Genomic DNA, 4,810 nt, shown 5'->3' with positions numbered 1-4,810 from the left:
CCATTTATAGTTTGAGAATAGGTTGAGGTCGTTTCGGCCCCAATGTCCTCTAATCATTCGCTTTACCGTATGAGACATCCTCCGTGTTACGAGCGGGTTGTTACCGCGCCGTACAGCGCGGAGTCCCACCGGCGTCCGTACGCCCGCGAACGGGCGGGACACATCGGCGCCAGCTATCCTGAGGGAAACTTCGGATGGAACCAGCTACTAGATGGTTCGATTAGTCTTTCGCCCCTATACCCAGCTCAGACGATCGATTTGCACGTCAGAATCGCTGCGGACCTCCATCAGGGTTTCCCCTGACTTCATCCTGGCCAGGCATAGTTCACCATCTTTCGGGTACCAACGTGTGCGCTAAGGGTGCGCCCCCGGACGGCCGGAGCCGACCTGGCGGAGACGCCCCCGGACTGCGGACCAGCGCGACTTTGAACGCCGGTGGGTTCGGTCGCTAGGCCATCGTCCGCACCGTAAACGGTTCACTTTCATTGCGCCAAACGTGGTTTTTCGTGAGATCACCGTTGACTCGCGCACACGTTAGACTCCTTGGTCCGTGTTTCAAGACGGGTCGGAAAGTAGCCCGAAACTCGTCGCCGACCGACGGGACCCCGCCTGCGACGGGGCCGCGTCGACGGTTCATGCCGTCGGGCGAGCCGACCAGGAGCACCGGGGTTCGGCGCGAACGGTCACGCCGAGGCGCGACCGCCGCGACGAACCGCCACCCGGGCCCTTCGGCCGGCGCCCAACGAGTCGCGACGTCCGCTGACCGAGCGAAAGATCCGGCCGGCGGTGAGACCACCGACCGTGAATTCGCCCGGCGGGGACTCGCGGGCTCTGTCCGTTTACACCCGAACGGTTTCACGTTCTTATGAACTCTCTCTTCAAAGTTCTTTTCAACTTTCCCTCACGGTACTTGTCCACTATCGGTCTCGTGGCCGTATTTAGCCTTAGATGGAGTTTACCACCCGCTTCGGGCTGCACTCTCAAGCAACCCGACTCGAAGGCGCGGTCCGATCCCGGAACGCTGTGACGGCCTCTACTGGCCTGGCACCATCTGCGGGCCATGGCCCCGTTCAAGGGAGACTTGGACCGTCACGTGCGCCCCGGCAACGAGGCCGGCCCGTACGCCACAACTCCCATACGTGCCGCGACACAAAAGTGCGCGGCGGGATTCGGCGATGGGCTTTTCCCTGTTCGCTCGCCGCTACTGGGGGAATCACGGTTGTTTTCTTTTCCTCCGCTTATTAATATGCTTAAATCCGGCGGGTAGTCCCGCCTGATCTGAGGTCGGAACAAGTGTGTGGTACGTGTGGTGGTGGTAACTGGTGCGCGGGTCCGCGCTCCGTCCGCGCGGCGACGGTCCGCGTCCGCTTCTCGGTTGCCGGAGAGGTGGCGTCTCGAGGACGACTCTCAGCCGACCCGGCCGCGCTCTCGCGCGGCGGGCGGACGGGGACGTGCCGTTCGACGGCGCGAGAACCCGTGACTGTTTGCCGTCACAACTTGGGCGGACGACCGGGGGCAGCCGCGAGCGGTAGCCCGCGTTTTCCCCGGTCGAGCCGCCAAACTCGCGCGGGCGCGGCGTGCGGCCGACGGGCGCGCGGGCGCCGGTCCCCGTGAGGACCGGACGCGGCGCGCGCGCTCCGCCGGACGCCTGCCGTGCCGGCGCATCGGTCTGGCCGAGTATCCGGTATACGACCCTCAGACAGGCGTGGCCCGGGACCCGCGGGTCACCGAGGCCGCAATGTGCGTTCGACTGGTCGATGTTCGTATAACCTGCGGATTACACGACGACGCGCAGATAGCTGCGGTCTTCATCGATCCACGAGCCAAGTGATCCGCCGTTCGGGGTCGGGTGTTTGTTTTTTTTTTTTCGTTTACACAATCGTCTTCCGACGACGGTAACCATCTTTCGGTCGACTCTCGGTCGGGGGTCGCGGCGCGCGGGCGGTCGGCGGACGACAACCGTGCGCGGTTGTCGCGCGCGAGCGCACGCGGCCACGGGGTCGGATTAGGCGCGCGCGAGACCGGCAAGCGAGTCGCCGGCGCCGCGGGCCCGTCTCTAATGATCCTTCCGCAGGTTCACCTACGGAAACCTTGTTACGACTTTTACTTCCTCTAAACGGCCGAGTTCGGTCATCTTCCCGGTCGCGCGACGACCCAGCCCCCGAGGGGGCCGAATAACGCGCGTCCAGTCCGAAGACCTCACTGCGGTCGTTCAATCGGTAGTAGCGACGGGCGGTGTGTACAAAGGGCAGGGACGTAATCAACGCGAGCTGATGACTCGCGCTTACTGGGAATTCCTCGTTCACGTGGAAAAATTGCAAGCCACGATCCCTAAGCACGAAGGAGGTTCAGCGGGTTACCCGGAAGCCTGTCGGCCCAGGAATGTTAACACACGCTGATTCCTTCAGTGTAGCGCGCGTGCGGCCCAGAACATCTAAGGGCATCACAGACCTGTTATCGCTCAGTCTCGTGCGGCTATTTTCGTCCGCCGCCTGTCCCTCTAAGAAGAGTTTAAGCTCCTGGGAGCCGGCGGTAGCCCTAGTAACGTATCGTGATCCGCCGGCGACGGCCGCGAACGCGGCGCGCTTCACCGCGGAGCCCAGCGCACGACTGACGCACGGCGACCGGAGGTTGCCCCCCGACCCCCGCACGCCCGCCGCACGCCGGGACGCGGATGGCGCGGCCGCGCCCGACGACCGCCGTGGACGACGGGCGAACGCGTTCGGGGATACCGGGCCGAGCCGACGGGAACGCGAACGCAGACGGCCGAAACCGCCGGCGCCGCGCCCACGCCGACCCGGGTTTACCCGCCTAGTTAGCAGGACAGAGTCTCGTTCGTTATCGGAATTAACCAGACAGATCGCTCCACCAACTAAGAACGGCCATGCACCACCACCCACCGAATCAAGAAAGAGCTCTCAATCTGTCAATCTTTCCGGTGTCCGGGCCTGGTGAGGTTTCCCGTGTTGAGTCAAATTAAGCCGCAGGCTCCACTCCTGGTGGTGCCCTTCCGTCAATTCCTTTAAGTTTCAACTTTGCAATCATACTTCCCCCGGAACCGAAAAGCTTCGGTTTCCCGGAAGCTGCCCGCCGGGTCGTTAATGAAACGCCGGCGGATCGCTAGCTGGCATCGTTTACAGTTAGAACTAGGGCGGTATCTGATCGCCTTCGAACCTCTAACTTTCGTTCTTGATCATACGAGAACGTACTTGGCAAATGCTTTCGCGTCAGTTCGTCTCGAGACGATCCAAGAATTTCACCTCTAACGTCTCGGTACGAATGCCCCCGCCCGTCTCTGTTGATCATTACCTCCGGTCCCGAAAACCGGCCCGGCGGGACGCGCGGGCGACTGGCGCCCGCGGCCCGGCGGCCCGCGCACGGAAACGCCCCGGAAGGCGGTTTCGCGCGCCCGCGAAGGGCGGAGATGCGCGGGACCGAGGTCTTGTTCCATTATTCCATGCGACCAGTATTCAGGGCCTTTTGACGAGACGGCCGTGAAGCCGCCCCGCCAGATTTGAGCCTGCTTTGAGCACTCTAATTTGTTCAAAGTAAACGTGTCGGCCCGCCGACGGCACTCGGTGAAGAGCACCGCGCAGCAAGATTGGAGTAGGCGGCCGCCGTCGTCGAACCCCGACGGCCGCGCGACGCGTGGCCGCGCGGCGCGCCGGGAGCACGAGACACGTGTCCGCCTGCCGACAATACGTCCGGCCGACGTGCCGGTAACTAACACCCCGAGACGGCTGACGAGCGCGACGGCGACCGCGCCGACGGGACACGTGGTCCCGCGGCACGGCCGGCCGCGACACGCCGGACCGCCAGGGTGGTCCGGCACCGCCCAGACACAGATCCGACTACGAGCTTTTTAACCGCAACAACTTTAATATACGCTATTGGAGCTGGAATTACCGCGGCTGCTGGCACCAGACTTGCCCTCCAATTGATCCTCGTTTAAAGGTTTTAAAGTGTTCTCATTCCGATTACGGGGCCTCGGATGAGTCCCGTATCGTTATTTTTCGTCACTACCTCCCCGTTCCGGGAGTGGGTAATTTGCGCGCCTGCTGCCTTCCTTGGATGTGGTAGCCGTTTCTCAGGCTCCCTCTCCGGAATCGAACCCTGATTCCCCGTTACCCGTTACCACCACGGTAGGCATGGAACCTACCGTCGACAGTTGATAAGGCAGACATTTGAAAGATGCGTCGCCGGTACGGAGACCGTGCGATCAGCTCGAAGTTATTCAGAGTCACCAGGTCTTTGCGCGGGCCGCGATCGGGACGCGCACGAAGCGCGCCGCGACGGGCCGGTTTTGATCTAATAAAAGCGTTCCTCCCGCGCGCGACGCCCGAGAGCGCCGCGACGGTCGGAACTCTGTCGGCATGTATTAGCTCTAGAATTACCACAGTTATCCAAGTAACTTGGGTACGATCTAAGGAACCACAACTGATTTAATGAGCCTTTCGCGGTTTCACCTTAATGCGGCTTGCACTGAGACATGCATGGCTTAATCTTTGAGACAAGCATATGACTACTGGCAGGATCAACCAGGGATCTCGGGTTTACTGCTACCGCGCCCCGCGACCGCCACGCGCGTGGCGGCCTGGGACGCGTGCGTCCGAGCGCCGGTCCGACGCCCCGCGGAAGGGGGCGGCGAGCCGACGCCGAGGGCGATCGCGTGGCCGGGACCGCTGTGGGTCACGGCCGCGCGACCGACCGCGGTTCAACAACAACAAAATGTGTGTGTGGTGTGGTCGGCACACGGAGTGCGACACGTTGACGAGACGGACCGGGTGACGGTCGACCGCCGGGTTCGGGT

The 4,810-nt window shown here is 62.7% G+C and overlaps 3 non-coding genes across 3 annotated transcripts in view; all 3 read right to left on the bottom strand.

Moving 5' to 3' along the window:
- The window catches only part of LOC149053961 (large subunit ribosomal RNA), a 4,199-nt gene extending 2,912 nt beyond the window's left edge, over nt 1-1,287 (bottom strand). Inside the window, exon 1 of the ribosomal RNA XR_016192420.1 lies at nt 1-1,287. This exon is cut by the window's left edge and continues 2,912 nt beyond it. This is a non-coding gene — a ribosomal RNA (large subunit ribosomal RNA).
- Nucleotides 1,288-1,689: 402 nt separating this feature from the next.
- Nucleotides 1,690-1,847, bottom strand: LOC149053960 (5.8S ribosomal RNA). Its single transcript, XR_016192423.1, has one exon. It is a non-coding gene; the product is annotated as a 5.8S ribosomal RNA (ribosomal RNA).
- A 210-nt stretch (nt 1,848-2,057) lies between these two features.
- Nucleotides 2,058-4,545, bottom strand: LOC149053959 (small subunit ribosomal RNA). Its single transcript, XR_016192408.1, has one exon. It is a non-coding gene; the product is annotated as a small subunit ribosomal RNA (ribosomal RNA).
- Between the last annotated feature and the right edge of the window lie 265 nt (nt 4,546-4,810).

This window comes from Diuraphis noxia, unplaced genomic scaffold (genome assembly GCF_037042655.1).
Source record: "Diuraphis noxia isolate RWA-SAM2 unplaced genomic scaffold, SU_Dnox_SAM2 contig0019, whole genome shotgun sequence".
Classification (NCBI taxonomy): domain Eukaryota; kingdom Metazoa; phylum Arthropoda; class Insecta; order Hemiptera; family Aphididae; genus Diuraphis; species Diuraphis noxia.
This window is presented reverse-complemented; position numbering and strand designations above follow the sequence as displayed.